Source organism: Chlorocebus sabaeus, chromosome 10 (assembly GCF_047675955.1).
Source record: "Chlorocebus sabaeus isolate Y175 chromosome 10, mChlSab1.0.hap1, whole genome shotgun sequence".
Lineage (NCBI taxonomy): Eukaryota > Metazoa > Chordata > Mammalia > Primates > Cercopithecidae > Chlorocebus > Chlorocebus sabaeus.
In genome coordinates this window covers 97,160,101-97,181,973 of record NC_132913.1, presented here as the reverse complement: position 1 = coordinate 97,181,973, position 21,873 = coordinate 97,160,101, and positions in this window count along the sequence as shown.

Here is a 21,873-nt window from a genome sequence, read left to right as displayed (position 1 = left end):
GGCTAGAAAGTTTGCCTAGAAGACCTTTAAGCAGAGAAGTAGAAACTTCATATCCATTTAAGTGTGAATGACATGACAGGAATGTAGGGATTGTTTGAAACAGGCAAGACTTGTATTAATGAACACCAGTATGGAGATTAGAGAAATGTTTTATGAGATCATGAACCCTGATCATAATAGCAACTACAGACAAGGGAGTGAGTTTGAAGAATATTGCAGAGGTAGAATTAATAGGACGTGATGACCAAGTGGGTATAGGAAAAGAAAAATAGCACATTGGTCAAGAGCTTAGGTTTTGAGCCAGGCAGTTTTGGCTCTAGCCCTACCATTAACTAAATATAATATCCTAGAAAAGTGAAAAAACTCTGCTAAGATTTTCAAAAAATACCTTCCCCCATAGAGATGTTGTGAGGATTGAATGTTAATACTTGTAAATGATGAGGACACATAGACACATAGAAGGGAACAACACACACTGGTGACTTTCAAAGGGTGGAAGCTGGGAGTAGGGAGAGGATCAGGAAAAATAACTAGTGGGTACTAGACTTAATACCTGAGTGATGACATACATAAATCCATACAACAAACCCCCATGATACAAGTTTACCTATGTAACAAACCTGTACATGTACCCCTGAACTTAAAATAAAAATTTAAAAAAAGAATTTAAGAGAGTCTCAGATCTATACTAAGCTTTCAATAAATGTCAGCAAAAGCTCCAAGTTTTCTGTTTTGAGCAACTGAGTAAGTGGTGATCTCATTCAAAGAGAAAGAGTTGACAAGAAGAATCGTGTTCTTATTTTATGTGTGCATACAATGGCATTCATGAGTTTTCCTTGAGTCTTTTTTGGAAATCTGAAATGGAGGTAGCTAGAAATATTTGTGTGGAATTTAAAAGAGTTAATTGGGTAGAAGAGAATGATTTTTTAGTTAACATTGTATAAAAAGTAGTTAAAACCTTGGAAGTATATAAAATAATCCAGGCAAATAAATGGAAAGAGAAAAGAAAGGCCCCATTTGGAAGTGTAGGGGACATCAACTTTATTGTCACAAAAAATGCTGTTGATGGATTACAGGATAGAATAGGATAGTGGGATAGGCTGAATTCTAAGACGGCCCCCAAGATTCCCATATCCTGTTATATGCACACACCTTCCTCCAATTACTCAAGCAAATGCTAATCTAAGTGCTGCTGGGAAATGATTTGTATTAATCTTCTTGAGTTTTTAAATATTAATAATATTATTAATAGACTTTATTTCTTAGGGCAGCTTTGCAGTATATAAACACTCCTTTTCCTCTAGCCATAGTCTGTTCTGTTATTAACAGTTTTGCACTGGTGTGGTATGCTTGTTATTATTAATGAAGCAATATTGATGCATTATTATTAACTAAAGTCCATAGTTTATGTTAGAGTTGACTCTTTGTAATATATAATTCTATATATTTTGCTAAATAATGTAATCCATCATGAAGGTATCATAGTTTCACTGCCCTAAAAGTCTGTTATGCTCCATCAAGTCACCCCTTTCCCTGTCTCTTTCCCCGCTTCTGACCACCACTGATCTTTTTACTGTCTTAAGAGTTTTTGCCATTTCCAGAATATCATATAATTGGAATCGTATCGGATGTAGCTTTTTCAGACAGGCTTCTTCACTGAGCAACATGCATTTCAGTTTCCTCTATGTTTTTTGGTAGCTTAATAGCGCATTTATTTTTATTGCTGAATAATATTCCATTATATGTATATGTCACAGTTTATTTATCCTTTCACCTATTGAAGGACATCTCAGTTGCTTCCAATTTTTGACAATTATGAATAAAGCTGCTACAAGTGTTCATGTGCAGGGTTTTTTGTGAATGTGAGTTTTCAACTCATTTGGTTAAATACCTAGTAGCATAATAGCTGAATTGTAGGCTAAGACTATGAGAAGCTTTGTAGAAAATGCCAAAATATCTTCCAAATGGCTCTACCACGTATTTTTTAAGAGACGTGGACATATTTATGGGCCAGAAATAGAGGGTCATTAAAAAAAGGAATGCTAAGAATAATTCAGAGAGGGAAATAATTAACAAACAAGACTCTGAAAGAGACTACATTTTAGGCATAGTTGGATTGATCATCCTTGGCTGCAGGAATAATTCCTACAATGGAAAATTAAAAAGTAATAATGGTAGAGGCTAAGTTAGCAGGAAAAGGGGAAGGATAAGAATAGAAGAGTTCAGGCTTAATGTCCTCCATAAACTGTAATGGAATTGACAAGGTAGTTTTCTAAGAGTGAGATTTCAAGGCAGAGGAGTAGGGCATTTTTCAGAAAAATATTAATGGATAATGTACAGATAATTTACATTGAATATTTTTTATATGTCAAGGTCTGTTTTAAGCACATCAGTCAATTAAAACAATATTTAAAGAGGAGAAAACTGAGACATAGCAAGGTTTTATAACCTGCTTGAGGTTATATAATAAATGAAGGAAACTGGGAAATCTGACTTCAAAGCTCTCTTCCTACTTTCTACTGTAATACTGCATATTGTTAGTTGTGAGGGTTTGGACGAAGTGCTGTAAGTCATGTGAATGAAAACTGCTCAAGGACATAGGAAAGAATTACTCCATTGATGGTAAAAAATAAAGAAGAGCTAACGTCCCCTTCCATTCCCAAGTTCCCTTGAGGCAGTGAGTCTTGTGGGGAAATCTATAATAATAAGCATTGTCAAGATCAGATTTTAAAATAACTTTTCAGTGAAGAATCAATATTACCATTGTGGTTTACTTCTCATGTACCCACTGAAAACCCCCAAATATTTCATGTGTGAAGAAAAACCTGTCCTATCTAAATAGTTTATCTACACTGCCTTCTGTCATACATCTGATTTTGAATTCAGGTAAGCACTTTTGGAGGAAAGTTAAGAACTGAATTTGTGTGGTAAATTACACCACCACAGTCAATGAACCAGCTCTATGGTAATCACTATATGTTATTACCATCTCACTGTGCAAGACATTGCATTGGATGTGGATCTTTCCCATTGATGGTGCCCAGTGACGTAGTGACCTTGAGCCAGGAGAGAAAACTGGTTACTGGACCTTAGGAAGCATGTGAAAGGAAACTCTAAGATCTAGACAGGTGTAACTAAAGGTATGTCGACCCTCAAGGTTATCTTATTTTTTTAACAGAAGGACACACTTTCATAGTGACCAGATTCCAAGTTGCCAGATGTGTATAAAAATATTCTTGGCAGATAGGCTGAACAGAGGAGAACTCTGGCTGGGTTTTGGAAAATATTGCTACAGTAGGCAGAATCTGGAATGCTTTGTAAGTACATGAAAGCTACTAATAATATTAACAGTCATAGTAGTTAATGAAAGCAGTTTTTGAAAAAAGCCTACCATTACCATTACTCTATGGCAATCCATTAGAAGTTGAAGGTGAAGTATGATTGCTGTATCATGCGTCAGTCAGGAGTGTATGATGATTACTCTGTGGCAACCCATTAGAAGTTGAAGGTGAAGCATGATTACAAAGGGCACACTTACCTTGGGGTCATTCCCACTATGTGGAAGTGGATACATCCCATGTGTCTTGTTCATCCTTAGCCCAAATAGCTGATCTGTTCAAAGACGACAGTCTCAGTAATATCTCAGTGCCAGAATAAAGCTGCAAAGCCCGTGACCTATACTCATGTAAGCTCTTTACACCAGCTGATAAGGCTCTCCATGCTCTGATGTCATTTCATACATCTCTTTCTGCTCCATTTTACTCTACACACATTGGCTTCTTGAGGACATTGTATTGCATTTTTTCTTTCATATCTTCATGTGGCTTGGCACTAGTCTAATTATAACTTCTTCACCTCATATGAGGCTATTTCTTAATTTGCCTGAAATAGTCTACCCTATCATGTTCCAGAAATATTTTATTACATTCTTCTGTGTTTTACTTCATAAAATTCATCATTCTCTGAATATATCATATTTATTTGTTTTAAAGTTTGCTATGTTAAGCCTAGAGAATAGCATAATAGTCTGTAAGGTAACCAGGAATAAGTCTAACAAAAATTATTTAATACCTTTGTGGAAAAAATATAATAAATTGTTTAAAGTTATAAAGACTTGCAAAAATGAGGAAGACTCATTTTAATACAGACATATTTTGATATTCTTTAAATCTATTTTTTTGTGATTTTTAATGCAACCTTAAAAAACTGTTCTTGCCGGGCGAGGTGGCTCAAGCCTGTAATCCCAGCACTTTGGGAGGCCGAGACGGGCGGATCACAAGGTCAGGAGATCGAGACCATCCTGGCTAACATGGTGAAACTCCGTCTCTACTAAAAAATACAAAAAACTAGCCGGGCGAGGTGGCGGGCGCCTGTAGTCCCAGCTACTCGGGAGGCTGAGGCAGGAGAATGGTGTGAACCCGGGAGGCGGAGCTTGCAGTGAGCTGAGATCTGGCCACTGCACTCCAGCCTGGGCGACAGAGCGAGACTCCGTCTCAAAAAAAAAAACAAAAAACAAAAAACAAAACAAAACAAAAAAACAAAAACAAAAAAAAACAAAAAAAAACACTGTTCTTAAAATTCAGATAGGAAAGTACAGAATCAAAAATGGCTAAGATAGGTTTGAAAAAGAAGAAACTAGTTGATGAATTATAATGCTGTATAGTAATTAAGACAATGTGACAATAACATAGGAATAGAAAATTAACGTGTAGAAAAGAATAAAATGTCCAACAATGAAATCTAAGAAAATCATGTGACACAGTGGGATGTGTTGTCTCTATTGAGAAAAAAATAAGATTTCTATGTGAAACTGTACCAAATAGTAAGTTTAAGATGAGTTAGAGACCTAAATTTGAAAAGTAAAACTTAATTTTTAACATAAATAGATTGTTTAAACTCCTGGTTTCTTATAAATTGAGTTTTTCTTGTAAAAGACTAAAAAAAGTTAAAACTACATAAGAAAATATAGATCTTTTAAAATATTAAGTAGTCTCTACAATGAAAGACCCATAATAAATAAAAATAGATATTCTATACTGGGAAAAGATATTTGCAATACATTCAATCGACAGAGAACTAGGACCCAGAATATATTAAGAATTATTGCAAAATCAAAAAGCAAAGACAAAAAGTGAAAAAAAAATGAGAAATGATAACATGCTCATATCTCCTCAGTAGCCTCAATAATAATCAGTGTGTTCAATAATAATCTGGGAATGGGAAATAAAACCAACAATTTTACTATTTTCCAATTCCACAAAATTAAATGAGTTTTAAAAGACTCATACCGAGTTTTGTTAAGAATTTGCAGAAGTACCAGTAAGGATTTACTTTATAAAATCATTTGGAAACCAATTTTAAAATATCTAGTAAAATTGCAACATTCGCGTACTTCAATCTAACAATTCTCTTTCTAAGTAGCCCCTGGAGGACTTATCACATGCACACACACAAAAAGAAGAATAATAATTGTTCATTACACTAATATTTTAGTAGTGAATTCTAGGGATCCTATGCATATTCATAAACAGGAGAATACATAAATTATCTGTAACATATTTACACAATAACATAATATTTAACATTTAACACATATGAATTAGAGCTCCATATAGCTACATAGGGAAATTTCCAAAATACAGTGTTGAGTGAACAACTTGTGAAATGATCTTATGGTATAATAATATTTATTTTAGTTTAAAATATGCAAAACAATGCTATATATTTTAGGTATATATAGGCATAATAATTTAATAAAAACATGTTTAGACATTATCTTGGTCCAAGCTTCTCAAAAAGCAGGACTTGAAACACTGGCCTATCTGTTAGTTCTTATTGGTGAGTACAACCTAAGGCGGCAGGAGTGAAGAAAAGCAGAAGTGGGAAAGAAGGCACAGCTAATAGGATGGTGCATTACCAGACTGAGTACTACTTGATATCAAATGCAATTGATTATTTGATCTGGAGACTACCTTCTAGGAGCCCACTTTTGGAACTACTGCTTCTTAGGAGAGTTTGTCTACAGAAGAAAAGGAGAAGAGTTCTTTCTGGAGGTACATTTTGCTTTATGGGGTGCTAGCTCCTCCACACTGCCTAGACACATATGTGTGGGCTCAGAGAGGGTACTACAGCATCTCATGTCGTAGCATCAATATAGGGAATTTCTGGGTCACTAGTTGACAGTAGGTAGCAGGGGCATTAGGCAAGATGAAGTTGGCAAGAGTCCACTTAGCATTAATCTCTGTAGAGGTGACTGCAGCTGAAAGAAGTGGTGACTGGCTCCAGAGACAGGTGAGGCCAAAAGGATCTGAAATGGCACATAAATTCAGAGATGACAACATTCATTTCAAGATACTTAAGAGAAATGACCCTGGAGCCTGACTACCTGGGTTCAGATATCAGCATTGCTGCCCACAAGTCATGTAACGTTGGGAATTCCATTTAATATCAATGGGAATCAATTTCCTCATCCAAGAAATGGGAATAAGAGTAGCTATTTTGTAAGGTTTTGTTATGAGGATTAGAGTTAATCTATTTTTGGTTACCATTGTTTTATAACAAATCGTTAGTCTACATCTTAGCAGCATAAAACAACCATTTTGTTGTGCTCACGATTTATGGGTCAGGAATTTGGGAGATCTCAGCAAGACGTTCTCATTTAGAGTCTCTCCTGCAATTTCAGTAACATATGGCTGGGGCTGTTGTTATTTTGAAGACTTGAATGGACCATGTACAGCAGATGAATCACTCACATGCTGACAGTTGATGATGGCTGACAACTGGGAGCTCAACGTGGACTGTCCACTGGAGTGAATACACAGGGCCTCTCCTAAGTGTCAGTCTCAGGGTGGTTTGACATTTTACAGCTCACTTCACTCAGAGTGAACATCCCAAGAGAACCAGAAGGGAGTCGCACAGTCTTTTCTTATCTAGTCTCAAAAGTCACATAGCAACATTTCTGCTGCAGTTTATTGGTTATAAGCAAGTCGCTAAGGTGGCTCCAGAGTCAAGAGGAAGAGATATAAACCTCAAATCTTAATGAGGAGGAGTATCAAAGAAATTTTGGAAAGTTTTAAAATTACTACAATATAGATAAAGCACTTGGAACAGTGCCTGTTCTACTATATCATTAGTAACATTCTTTTCACATGATGACATAGGCTTTTAGCCTTTCAAATGAACTCTTCTGTAGCTCAGTCTTCTTTTTCATCCTGTCTCAGTATTGCAATCCAATGCACTTACATTTTTTTTCACTTGACTTCTTATTAGGGCTTATTAGTCAACACATCCCTGAAGCACAGTGTTAAGTGACTCAGCATCACACACTGAAGCCTGCACAGTACAGAGGTAGATGCTAGTTCCTGACACCATTTTAGGATGCACATATTTGAGATCATAAAACATGAATGGTCAGTTCTTTAATTGGCCAGATATCCGTTTTAACTTTAATTTCAGTGGCTTCACCGAAAAAAATTATACCAGTTTTCTGATTCCTATCAATTGTCTCACAGTCTGTTTCAGGAGTACAAAATCTCATTCTTCTACAGAGATTTAAGAAGGCGGAAAGAAATGTATATATTGTACTTCAGGTAGACTTCAATATCTCAAAGCCTCCTTAATTTGTTTCTTGTTTTATAGACAATCACATCTTTCAGTGTTTAAATTGTATGAAAGGTTCGTGGTGCTAGAAGCCATATTTTTTGATCACCCAGTATTCATTTTCCTTTGACACAAATATGGTTTGAAACATTTTTAATCCTGTTTGTCATATGATGATGATGAAGATGTTCAAGCTTTCATTTCATATTATGTCATAATGGAGGAGGCTTCATTTTATTAAGGTGAAAAATGCTGAACTGCCCTTTAGAAAACAACATATCAATTTAATTTTTCCCTGAAGTATAGATAAAAATTTTTAAAAACCTTCTTTATACTACCACTTGTTAAACAATACTGCAATTCATGTTTTCCTAGCTTCTAAACCATTTCTTCAGAGGAGCCAATTTATAAAAAATTAAATAGTTTATTTTAAAAAGTGTATTCTTGTAAAATGTGGAAATGCAACATTTGCACTTAAATATTCTATTGACATTTTTCTATTCATGAAATGTTTGTTTGTGTGTGACTGACTGGAAATTTCAGAAATACCTTAATTGGTGAAGAGAGGCTGTAATGCTTAAGCTGCCTTGTGAAACAGGGAGAGAAGGTCTTGCTGAAGCGCTTTCTCCTTGCTGCTGCTCTTGTCTCTTTATTCCTCATTCTTCACTTGTGCTCTCTCCCAGAATGGCAGCTTCTGTCCATGACTCAGCCATAGGACAGCAGTGCTGACCTCAGACCTTGACCTCTCCCTAGTAGAGAGAAATGTCTCACTCCATAGTGAATATGACTATTACTTTTTGTACCCACAAGTGTATCCAGGAGTCTGCTTCCAGAAAACCCAACAGTATAATCATGGGAAGCACTTTCTCCCCAAAGGAGGGGAAGCTGATCTGCAGAAGCATTTGCGATTTGATTTTAAATATCATCAAACTCTGAAAGTTAGTGTTTCCTCTTTTAAAGAGGCAAGCAATATCTATTAATAGAACCAAGGAACTAATTGAGGGTAGCTGGCATTGAAAGTGAATAACAGTAGTGATTATGATTGGGCAGTATTACTAACACAAGTAAATATTAATTGGTTTGGAATACTTTAATTTTCTTTATTTTCAGCATTATCCTTCCAATTGATGAAACCAGGATCTCATAAGCTTTCCTAAGTCCCTCTGTGAAATGACATTTCACATGGCACCTCCGAGTTACCAATATACCAAGACCCATCTCTTTTTCTGTTTCATGATTCAAAGTGGTGTGCACCTGGATCAATATTATTTTATGTCATTGAGAACTAAGCCACAAATCAATCTTCATGTTGAATAACTAGGTATCTAGAAGAGGTTGGGTAGGCTTCTCAAAACTAATGGTTTAAAATTTTAGTTATTAGAATCTTACCAGAGGAATTTTAAAAGTATGAATATCTGAGTTCTAGCCCAGATCAATTAAATCAGATTTTTTTGGTGGGAGGGCAAGCTTCTGAATATTTTTCTAAAGCTCTGCAGATGATTCTAATGTGCAAACAGAATGAACCATGGCATCCTAAATCCAACTGAATCCAAAATAGATGTGCAGTAGTACAAGCAGGTAAGTAGCCCCACCCAAAGGTGAAGGCTGAATATGTTAAAGGAACAAAATGTTAATTATCTGATTTTTATTATTTTAGTATAGAAAACATGGCTACATAAAAAATTGAAAGGTAGAAGTAAACAATCCTAATTGTTGTATAAAAAGGATTAGCCAAGAAAGTGGAGATTTTTTTTTTTTTTCACTAGGAAAAGCAGAAAAAACATGCCATCAAAGTGCAGGCAGTCTACCAATTTCTACCATTAAGCCTTTAATTAACATTTGAATGTGGAACGGGACTAACACAAAGTATGTATCATAGTGTGTAATAGTCAGTGTTCTTTGATTCCTTTGAGAAGTAATTCAAAATCTAATTTGCCTACTTTAATTATATTTTTTGAATGTGCTCAATGCTTACATAGATATGGAGCTTTTGATGTTGATTCAACCTGTAAGTACTGGTTTTCTTTTCTATTATTTTTACAATCTTATGTGTAAATATATGTGTGTGTATATATACTTTTTTGCTTCCAATATGTACATCTTCTTTAAATAAATGTCTGTTTATGTCCTTTGCACATTATTTAATGGGATTGTTTGCTTTTCGCTTGTTAATTTGTTTAAGTTCCTTATAGATTCTGGATCTTAGATCTTTGTCAGATGCATAGTTTGCAAATCTTTTTTCCCATTTTGTCATTTGTTTATATATTCTGTTGATAATTTCTTTTGCTGTGCAGAAGCTCTTTAGTTTAATTAGGTCCCACTGGTCAATTTTTGTTTTTGTTGAAATAGCTTTTGGAGTTTTCGTCATGAAATCTTTGCCTGTTCCTGTGTCCAGAATGGTATCGACTAGGTTTTCTTCTGGGCTTTCTTGTAATAGTTTTAGGTTTTACATTGAAGTCTTTAATCCATCTTGAGTTGATTTTTGTATATGGTGAAAGGAAGTGGTTCAATTTCAATCTTCTGCATGTGGCTTGCTAGTCATCCCAGCACCATTTATTGAATAACAAGTCCTTTCCCCATTGCTCATTTTTGTCCACTTTGTTGAAGGTCAGATGGCTATAGGTGTGTGGTTTTATCTCTGGGTTCTCTAGCCTGTTCCATTGGTTTATGTGTCTGTTTTTGTAACAGTACCATGCTGTTTTGGTTACTGTGGCCTTGTAGTATAGTTTGAAGTTGGATAGTGTGATGCCTATGGCTTTATTGTTTTTGCTCAGGGTTGCTTTTGTTATTCGGGCTCTTTTTTTGGTTCCATATGAATTTTATTTTCTAATTCTGTGAAAAATATTAGTAATAGTTTGATGGAAATAGCATTGAATCTGTAGATTACTTTGGGCAGTATGGTCATTTTAACAATATTGATATTTCTTAACCATGAGCATGGAATATGTTTCCATTGGTTTGTGCCATTGTTGATTTCTTTCAGCAGTGTTTTGTAATTCTTATTGTAGAGATCTCTAATCTATCTGGTTAGCTGTACTTCTAGGTATTTTATTCTTTTTGTGGCTATTGTGAATGGAATTGCATGTTTTATTCAGCTCTCAGCTTGGATGTTATTGATGTATAGAAATGCTACTAATTTTTATACATTGGTTTTGTATCCTGAAACTTTGCTAAAGTTATTTATCAGTCCAGGAGCCTTTGAGCAGAGACTCTGGGGGTTTTCTTGGCATAGAGTCATATCATCTGCTAATAGAGATAGTTTGACTTCCTTTCCTCCTATTTGGATGCTTATTTCTTTCTCTTGCCTGATTGCTCTGACATAGACTTACAGTTCTATGTTGAATAACAGTGGTGAGAATGGGCATCCTTGTCTTGTTCTGGTACTCAAGGGGAATGCTTCCAGCTTTTGCCCATTCAGTATGATGTTGGCTATGGGTTTGTCATAGATGGTTTTTAGTATTTTGAGACATGTTCCTTTGAAGCCTAGTTTGTTGAGGGTTTTTAACATGAAAGGATTGTAGAATTTTATCCAAAGCATTTTTTTTCTATCTATTGAGATAATCATGTGGTTTTTGTTTTTAGTTGTTTCTATCTATTGAAATAATCATGTGGTTTTTGTTTATATGATGAATCCATTTATTGATTTGCATATGGTGAGCCAAACTTTCATCTCAGGAATAAAGCCTATTTGATCATAGAGGATTAGTTCTTTGATGTGCTGCTGAATTCGGTTTCCTAGTATTTTGTTGAGGACTTTTCCATCTATGTTCATCAGGGATATTGGCCTGGAGTTTTCTTTTTTTGTTGTATCTCTGCCAAGTTTGGGTATCAGAATTCTGCTGGCTTCATAGAATGAGTTAGGGAGGAGGCCCTCCTCCTCAGTTTTTTTGGAGTAGTTTCAGTAGGAGTGGTACCAGCTCTTCTTTGTATAAATGGTATAATTTGGTTGTGAGTCAGTCTGGTCCAGGGCTTTTTCTGGTTGGTAGACTTTTTATTACAGTTCAATTTCAGAACTTGCTATTGGTCTTTTCAGGTTTTCAATTTCTTCCTAGTTCAATCTTAGGAGTTTTTATATTTCCAGAAATCTCTCCATTTCTTCTAGGGTTTCTAGTTCATGTGCATACAGTTGTTCATAATAGTCTTTAGGGCTTTTTTTTTCCTGTGGGGTCAGTGATAATGTCCCCTTTGTCATTTCTGACTGCGTTTATTTTGATCTTCTCTCTTTTTTTGTTTATTAGTCTAGCTAGCAGTCTATCAGTCTTATTTATTCATTCAACAAAACAATGTTTGATTTTGTTGACCTTTTGTGTGGTTTTTCACATCTCCATTTAGTTCAGTTCAGCTCTGATTTTGGTTATTTCTTTTCTTCTGCTAGCTTTGGAGTTGGTTTGATCTTGTTTTTCTAGTTCCTCTAGGTGTGATGTTAGGTTGTTAATTTGAGTTCTTTCTAACTTTTTGATGTGGGTGTTTAGCACTTTAAACTTTCCTCTTAACACTGCTTTAGCTGTAGGCCATAGATTCTTTTGTCTTGTATCCTCATTTTTGTTAGTTTCAATGAACTTCTTGATTTCTGACTTAATTTTATTGTTTGCCCAGAAGTCATTCAGGAGCAGGTTGTTCAATTTCCATGGAATTGTATGGTTCTGAGATATCTTCTTGGTATTGATTTCTATTTTTATTGAGCCATGGTCTGAGAGTGTGGTTTGTATGATTTTTTAAAAAATTTGTTGAGAATTGCTTTATGGTTGAGTGTGTGGTCAATTTTAGAGTATGTGCTACATGCAGATGAGAAGAATGTATACTCTGTTGTTGTGTGGAGTGTTCTGTAGATGTCTTTTAGGTTCATTTGGTCAAGTGTCAAATTTAAGTCCTGAATATTTTTGTTAGTTTTCTGCCTTGATGATCTAATACTGTTAATGGGGTGTTAAAGCCTCCCACTATTATTATGTGGTTATCTAAGTCTCTTTGTAGGTCTCTAACAACTTGTTTTATGAGTCTGGGTGCTTCAGTGTTAGGTGCATATGTATTTAGTGTTGTTGAGTCTTGTTGAACTGAACCCTTTATTATTATGTAATACCCTTCTTTGTCCTTTTTGATCCTTGCTGGTTTAAAGTCTATTTTGTCTGAAATCAGAATAAAAAACCCTGCTCTTTTTTTGTTTTCCATTTGTTTGATAGAATTTTCTCCATCCCTTTTCTTTGAGTCTTTGGTGTCATTGCATGTGAGATGAGTCTCTTGAAGATAGTATACAGTTGGGTCTTGCTTCTTTATTCAGTTTGCCATTCTGTGACTTCTAAATGGATATTTAACACGTTTACATTCAAGGTTAATATTGAAAAGTGTAAATTTGATCCTGTCATTATGTTGTTAGCTAGTCATTACATAGACTTGATGGGGTAGTCACTTTATAATGTTAATGGCCTATGTACTTAAGTAGGCTTTTGTGGTAGTCAGTAATGGTCTTTCATTTCCATGTTTAGCACTCCTTTAAAGACCTCTTGTAAAGTAGGTCTGGTAGTAACAAATTCTTAGCATTTTCTTGTCTGAAAAGGATTTGCTTATGAAGCTTAATTTGGCTGGATATTAAATTCCTGGTTGGAATTTCTTTTCTTTAAGAATACTAAATATAGGCTCCCAATTTCCTCTGGATAGTAGGGTTTCTGCCTGAAGGTCTGCTGTTACCCTGATGGGGTTCCCTTGTAGGTGATGTGCCCCTTCTCTCTTGCTGCCTTTAATAATTTTTCTTCTATATTGACCTTGGAGAATCTGATGACTATATGTCTTAGGGATGGTTATCTTGTATAGTATCATAAGGGAGTCCTCTGAATGTACTGAATTTGAATGTATACCTCTCTAGTGAGGTTGAGGACATTTTCATGGACAATATCCTCAAATATGTTTTCCAAGTTGGTTGCTCTCTCTCCTTTTCTTTCAGGGATGCTAATGAGTTGTAGGTTTGTTTTCTACATAATCCCATGTATGTCAGAGGTTTTGCTCATTCTTTTTTATTCTTTTTTCTTTATTTTTGTCTGACTGAGTAGATTAGAGGAACTCGTTTTTGACCTCTCATATTCTTTCCTCAGTTTGGTCTATTCTGCTGTTAATACTTCTGATTATATTATAAAATTCTGGTAGTGATTTTTTCAGGTCTATCAGATCAGTTTGGTTCTTTATAAAAATGACTATTTCATTTTCAGTTCCTGTATCGTTTTACTGGATTCCTTAGTTTCCTTGGATTGGATTTCACATTTCTCCTGAATCTCAGTGACCTTCATTGCCATACAGATTTTGAATTCTGTGCCTCTCATTTCGACCATTTAAGCCTGGTTAAGAACCACTGCTGGAAAGCTAGTGCAATCATTTGGAGATAGGACGACACACTGGCTTTTTTAGTTGCCGAGTTCTTGTGCTGGTTTTTTCTCATTTGCGTGGGCTGATATTCCTTTAATCTTTGAAGATGTTGTCCTCTGGATGGGGTTTTTTACTGTTACACTCTTTGATGCCTTTGGGGATTTGACTGTAGTATAAGTTAGGCTCCATTGACTGGCTTCATTTCTGGATGATTTCAGGGGACCAAGGCTCAGCTCAACACTTTTGGGCTGTGTGCTCTAACACTGGGAGCCCGGGACCAGGCTCATGGCTTTGTTTGGTGGCCATGAGACTGGTCCCAGCCCCCCAGGATTAGAGCACACAGCCCAAAAGCATTGAGCTGTTAAGCACCTGCTGTGCTGGAAGGTCCTAGGTATTTATTGCTGGTTTGCTGGCAACAATACTGCAATAGTGGGGTGCTAGCAGAAGTGCTTAGTTGAGTTGGTGATAGCAGGGTCTGCATACATGCATGTGCAGGCACCAGTGGGGTAGCGGGGTCCTCATGCATGTGTGTGCCTTGCAAAGTGATAGGGAAAGCTGTGGGTGAGTACGCACTATCAAAGTGGTGGTGGGGAGATCCATCTGCAGAAGCTTGCCAATGGTTAGATGGGGTCTGCCAACAAAGGGGGTATGGTGGCGGCCACTGGGAAGCACCCTACTTGGGCATCCAAAGCTGTGCTGCAAGCAGGCACAGTCAGGGAGGGAACCCAGGATAGGCCAGCCGACACGGTGTGCTTAGATTAGCCTGGACCATCCCATGGGCAAGACAGATCCAATAGTCAACAAAAGCCAAAGCCATTTAGAGGAGTGTGGCGAGCCTTGAGGGAAGGGTGCCCCTGGTCATACTCCACAGTAGCTATTCCCACATCAAACCTTCTGGGCTCCTCACAGACTAGAGTCCTGTCCCTGACAACTCTCCAAACAGATCTTCCTGCGAGCTCAAGTGTCTGCGGGGGTTGTGAGGTCTCCTGTAGCTAGGATTCTAGAGGTCTGTGGTGAGAGTGGGCCACTCTTTGCCTGTTTAACTCACTCCTTCCCCAGGGTCTGCAGTCTCCCTCTGTCCATTCTCAATACCTTCCTTCTGAAGATCCGCTTGGAGTGTGCCAATCTTGTTGGTCTGGTCTCTCGGTGGGGAAAGTGCCTCTTAGCTGCATCTAGTCAGCCATCTTGGCTCTTCTCCAACATATTTAATTACTCTCGACTTCCTCCCCCAAATTTTATGGACCTATGTAGGTATTTACCTATTGTAGGAAAGAAATAATGTTCAATGGCTTAATCAGGATGTTTTATTTGGAGCTTATTTGGTTGGAAGAAACAGAGACCCATTCAGACTAGCTTAAAGGAAGGGGAGCATTATAAGGAGGGAAACTGCACAAACATGGAAGTTATGCTGTGACCCTACTGAGATAGAACTGTGGATGAAACAAAGATGCTAAATGGACTACAGCAGCAGTTCTCACTACAGCTTTCTTGTTCATGTGAGTCATCTTCACTCTGTGGATCTGTTCATCTCTGATCATTTTGCCCTCCAATTGCCTAGCCCAGGGTTTAATCTAGCCTGTAGAAAAAACAATCAAACAGTTTGTTTTTCCTGTACTCTCACACTCCACAATGCAGCTAACGTTGTCTACTTTAAACCAATTCTGACACTATCTACCTGGACATAGCATCAGATCCCAGAGGTTGAAGGCTCATTTCTACAAGTCTTCCCCTTGCTTCAGATATCAATTGCAAGCCCCAGATTGTTTTCTCTGTGCTTCTCATGGAAGGGAATAAATCGAGGCCACCACAACCTCCACCTTGGGTTTGATTAATTTGCTGGAGCAGCTGACAGAACTCAAGGAAACACTTAACATTTACTGGTTTATTTTAAGGATATTACAAAGGATACTGATGAGCACCAGATGGAGGAGATGCATAGGAAAGGCAAGTGGGAAGTGATGCAGAATTTCATGCTCTCTCTGGGTGCACTACCTTCCAGGAACCTCCACATGTCCAACTATGTGGAAGCTCTCTGAATACAGTCATTTTGGTCTTTTATGAACACTCAACTATGTAAGCATGATTGATTAAGTCACTTGGTATTGGTGATCAATACTTTCAGCCCCTCTCACCTCCCCAGAAGTTGAGGGGTAGGGCTGAAAAGTCTCAACTCTCTAATCACGCCTTGGTCTTTCCTGTGACCAGCCCCTCTCCTGAAGTTACCAAGGGACTGCCAGCCATCTATTAACTCATGAGCACACAAAAATATACATCACTTTGGAAATTCCAAGGATTTTAGGGTTTTTATGTCAGTAAACAGGGACAAAGATCAAAGATATATTTTATAATACTACAGCTGCTTTTGACACAGAATCCCTAGTAGTTTGATAAACTGTGATGTTATTTAAAGTTGAAAAGTCATGTTCTAAACCATGACTATTTATGGCAGCAGGGGCTATGAAGAACGGGGCAAACTCACTTTGAATTTCTGTGAGATCCAGGCAATGAGTGGCAGCTCCAGGATAGGAGGCCAGCAGTAAAGGTAGTTACCTAGTTTTCTCATATGTGAGCGGATCCTTCTGAATGTAGAAAAAGCCTGAACTTGACGTTAGAACACCTGTGTTCAACGTATAGCTCTTTTATTAACTAGATTTATTCTGCATAATCTTGGGAAATGACTTCATATCAGTTTCCTCTCTATAAAATGTGGCAAGAATATATATCTCAGAGTATTACTTTAAGACTTAAATAAATCAAAGGTTGAAAATGTTTAATAAAACTAAAAGCATCAGACAAAAGCAAAGGAATAATTACTTCAAAGTACCAGAGTGTCAGGTTAATTGTTGCTGCAAGGAAAGCAACGCAAGATAGCTGCTTACGTATAAATATCAGCTTCACTCTCCATTTTCACACATGTATCTAATATATTATTGCATCACCTCATGCATGAGTTTTCCAGAACACTGAAGAATAAAGTTAACTACTTCCATATGAATTAGGGGGATCATATGGATGATTCTGACTTCATTATTGTTGAGGAAAAGCTGAGGTTTGGAAAGGCTAATTTACACTGGTAGTAAATTATAGAGCAGGATTTGAAGTCATTAGAATCACGAAAGCTATAGTTTTTTATTTAGAGTAAAGGGTACCAGTCTCTTTAATGGCTGATTTTTCCATCTATGCTACTACCTCTTCCCTTGTCTTCCTGAGGTAAAAATCAGGAAGTATGAACCACGTGAAATCTCACTACATCTAACCAACTCAGGAGTCATTACAATACAGCCTAGGCCAAATGAGGTTCATTGTTTGTGTTGGCTAATGATGGTTTTTACATATGGGTATGGTTTTATTTATTTTTTCTTTTCTTTTTTTTTTTCTTTTTTTTTTTTTTTTGGTGACAGGATCTCATGCTGTTACCCAGGCTTGAGTGCAGGGCACAATCTTGGCTCATTGCAACCTTGACCTTGCAGGCTCAAGCAATCCTCTGGCCTCATTCTCCTGAGTAGCTGAGAAAACAGGTGTGAGCCACCACACCTGGCTAATTTTTGTATTTTTTGTAGAGACAGTTTCAACATGTTGTCCAGGCTGGTCTTGAACACCTGGGCTCAAGTGATCCTCCTGCCTTGGCCTCCCTAAGTTCTGGGATTACAAGCATGAGCCACCATGACTGGCCAATAATGTTTTTATATTTTTAAATGAACAAAAATTAAAGTAGAATACATTTTGAGACATGTGAAAATTATATGAAATTCAGATTTCAGTGTCCATGAATGAATTTTTATTGGAACACAGCTACACTCATTTATCTATGTTTTGTCTATTGTTACTTCCATGTTACAACAGCAGACCTGAGAAGACAGAAAGGGTATGGTAAGTGAAATCTGAAATATTTACTACCTGGCTTTTTACAGACAAAGTGTGCAAATCCCTAATCTAAATCATAGGTTGTTTTTAATTTTTTTAAAACTTAATAAGAGAATGGTGTTTCATCAATTGTTATCAAAAGGATTTAAATTGAAAACAAATTGAAGTGGGGAAGTATCCCTCTATTGTGAACATAAAACTTAGCACACAGTTTCTGGAGACAATTTGGCTACATATATAAAAATCCCTTGTAAATGTGGATACCATTTGACTCAACAATTTCATTTCTAGAAAATTTTGCTAAGGAAATAACTAAAAATCTGTGTGAGGATATGGGAAAGCAGAACCACTTATAATGGTGAAAATTTGAAAACAGACCAAAGGCTCGAACATAAATAATTAATTCAGCTATCATATATTCACAAAATGAAATGCAATAAAGTCTTAAAAAATAATGCAAACCTATATTGAATTGCAAAGATAATACATGTTTAATGAACAGCATGGTACAAAAAATATGATAGTGTATTCTTCTGGTAAAAATATATGCTGTGATATTTTATTAAGCATTATAAAAATATAAAAAGTGGAACAGCAGAAAAATGTAGCACTTACTATCAAGTATTTTATTAGACAACTCTACACATTATTTTATTTTAAATTCACAACAAGCCAGTTGCAGTGGCTCATGCCTGTAATCCCAGGGCTTTGGGAGGTCAAGGTAGGAAAATTGCTTGAGGCCAGGAATTTGAGACCAGACCTGCAACAAAATGAGACCTTATCTCTACAAAAAATAAAAGTTTTAAAAATTAGCTGGGTGTGGTGGTGCATGCCTGTAATCCGAGTTACTTGAGAGACTGAAGCAGGAGGATGACTTGAGTCTAGGAATTTGAGGCTGCAATAAGTTATTATTGTGCCACTGTGCTCCAGTCTGGGTGACAGAGCAAGACCCTGTCTCTAAAAATAAAATAAAATAATAAAATAGAATTTCACAACAATCCTGTGAGCTATACACTCACTTTTTAAAAAACAAAAATTAATTTAATTTAATTTAATGTTCTGGGATACATGTGCAGGACATGCAGGTTTGTTACACAGGTTAATATGTGCCATGGTGGTTTGCTGCATCTATCAACCCATCACCTACCTATTAAGTCCAGCATGCACTAGCTATTTATCCTGATGCTCTCCCTTCCCCTGCCCCCGCCCCCCGACAGGCCCCAGTGTGTGTTGTTCCCCTCCCTGTGTCCAGGTGTTCTCATTGTTCAGCTCCCACTTATAAGTGAGAACATGTGGTGTTTGGTTTTCTGTTTCTGTGTTAGTTTGCTGATGATTACTTCCAGCTCCACCCATGTCCCTGAAAAGGACATGAGCTCTTTCCTTTTTATGGTTGCATAGTATTCCATGTTGTATATGTACCACATTTTCTTTATGCAGACTATCATTGATGGGCATTTGGGTTGATTCCATGTCTTTGCTATTGTGAATTTCACCCACTTTATAATTGTATTTTTTGTGTGTACCTAGCAGTGTCTCAATTTTTCAAGTATGGAAACTGAGGCACAGAAAAAAGTAAGTTGCCTAAAGTTACATAACCAAGAAACAGTGAGGTCAGAATGAGAAAGCTCATGTTCTTTGTATGCAACTGCACAGTTTCTCCTTTCAGGATTAGGTTGAGGGTTTTATTTTAATAAAAATATAACTGCAAATTTCAATAAATTCTTGAGTATAAGAAGTTGATGCACTTCTTATAATTAGCATTGTTTAGATGGGTTTTCAATCATAAGGATGTAATTCACTTCATAGTCATTTATTATCTGTGTGATAGTGGACAAGTTATTTAGCCTTATGGGTTCTCATTTCTTTAACATGAAATGAATATAATAATATTTATCTCACAGAGTTATTGTGAAGATTAAAAGAGGCAATGTATCAAAACCTTTAAGGCGTATTTGAAAAGCACTACATTTTGATTCCATTAAATACATTATAAGCAGTAAGAACCATAATTTACCATTATGTGTCTGTATATAAATTGCTGAAAATACCAAACAAGTGAGTGCTATTTAATTCTGCTTCTTAAAACTGGTTATTCTCTGTTTATAAACTTTAATTTACATAAGAGATCATTCTTAGGTTTAATCTTTTTTCAAGGAATGATCCTAAAGATCATTTTTCCACAAGGAAAAGACTGATTTATCACACCCATACCAGTCCATAAGCTCTTGCTGTAAAATTCATATAGTTATTGAATTACAGACAAGCAACCTTACCCAACCTGTGTAAGAATTACATTTGTCTGCTGAAGAAAAAATGTTAGCTGGCAAGAACAATATACATTTCTACAAAAGGAGAATTTGAGAAGTTTCCTTTCTAGTAGTGTTAGGACCATAGCTTAGGGAGTTAGGAAAATTCCACCATGCAGGGAATAGGTGTTATGGGTTCCTTTTAGGTGTCATGTCTGAGGAATTGGAAATAGCTGAGCGCGAGCTTTGCTATTAGTTCAAACACAAGAAAGAAGATTCCGCCAAGTGTCTTGTATAGAGAATAATGGCCCTTGTGATTGAAACATCTTTGCAACAATAAAGATATCTCATCTTGTTCCATGATTTGTACTGTATCACAGTTGGTAATTTGAATTTATTTTTCTAGTGTGTGAATGTTTTTGCTAATTTTTCTTCAATGTTTACCTTTTTCACTTATATTACAGATAGGTTCTTCCTGTCAAATTAATGTAATTAATTGTGTTAAACTTTGATGATTCTCTAGAGAAAACTGGTGAGAAATTTTGCTATACAAAGGGAAGGAATGACATTGAATGTGGATCTGATGATCAGGAAGAAGTATTCTACTTGCTTTCCTATACTTAAACTATGTTCTAAAAAGACTGGAAGTCACCAATTTTTAAATTACTATTTATTATGATTCTTGTTGTTATGTTACTGCAAAATTTCCTTCCAAGACGAAGGTAAATGCCCCATCTCCTCTTGAATTTTTCCTGCTTTGCACAAATTGTGTTGCTGTGAATGTGCTTCTCTAATCAAGCATGACTGATCCTCTGGCACCAGGAATGAAAGCACGGGCGATGTAACTGGGAGGAATTACAAGTTCTCTCTAAGAGCTAGCCTGCAAACCCAGTCTCCTCCTCTCCTTTTCATGCTGGAGTTGTCAGAAACACTTCCCACTAACTAAGAAATTAAAAACTAACTTAATTTTAGAATGAGCACATCATAAAATGCAGATTATTTAGAGTATGCTCACATGTGTTATATGACAGCGTAGGAATTGGATCAAAATAAAAAATAATTCAAAGGCAGTTTTATGATTGCATGATTGTATAATACATTCAAGTGTAGCTGCAGAAGAAATCACAATAAATTATGTAACCAGAATTAATCTACAGTGGTTTTCCAGACTGGCCCTGAAGGCAGATTTTAAATTCATCAACTCATCATCCACTATTCTTATAATGTATAAATGAGAAAACTCAAAAATTATCATTTGAAAATCACAAATCACTTTGGAAATCTAATTGGCTAAAATACAAGGACATAAGCGAGGTTACCATCATCATTTTTTTGTAACTGGAAGGGTTGGTTAAAGGATTTAATCTAAGATAAACAGATGAATAAGTAATGAAACAGACTTTAATCACTTTATTTTAACCCAACATTCCATTGAGGTGAAGCTGCTTCATATACTTACCAAAGCCTGTTTACCCTTTTGAATAATTGTATTTTGACTTTTCATTATACAAGCAAATAAATGGATTTATATTCATTTAGAAGCCAGTGTCAGTTAGCATCCATGAGCCAGCAAGACAGCAAATCCAGGTGGTTATGAACCAGTAATAAAAGTAGAAGTTGGCTTTCAAAAACAGCTGTTGGAGTGACAAAGTGAGAGGCCAAAGCACAGAGAGATGCCTTTTTATCATGGATGATGTTGACAAAACATTGTGTGCCCTGGATGAAAGGCATTTCTAGAGGAAAATATTTATATTCAAAGTTCCCCAAGCTATAAGTGGGGAAATTCTTTTCAGATGGTCCTTCCGGAGCTGGA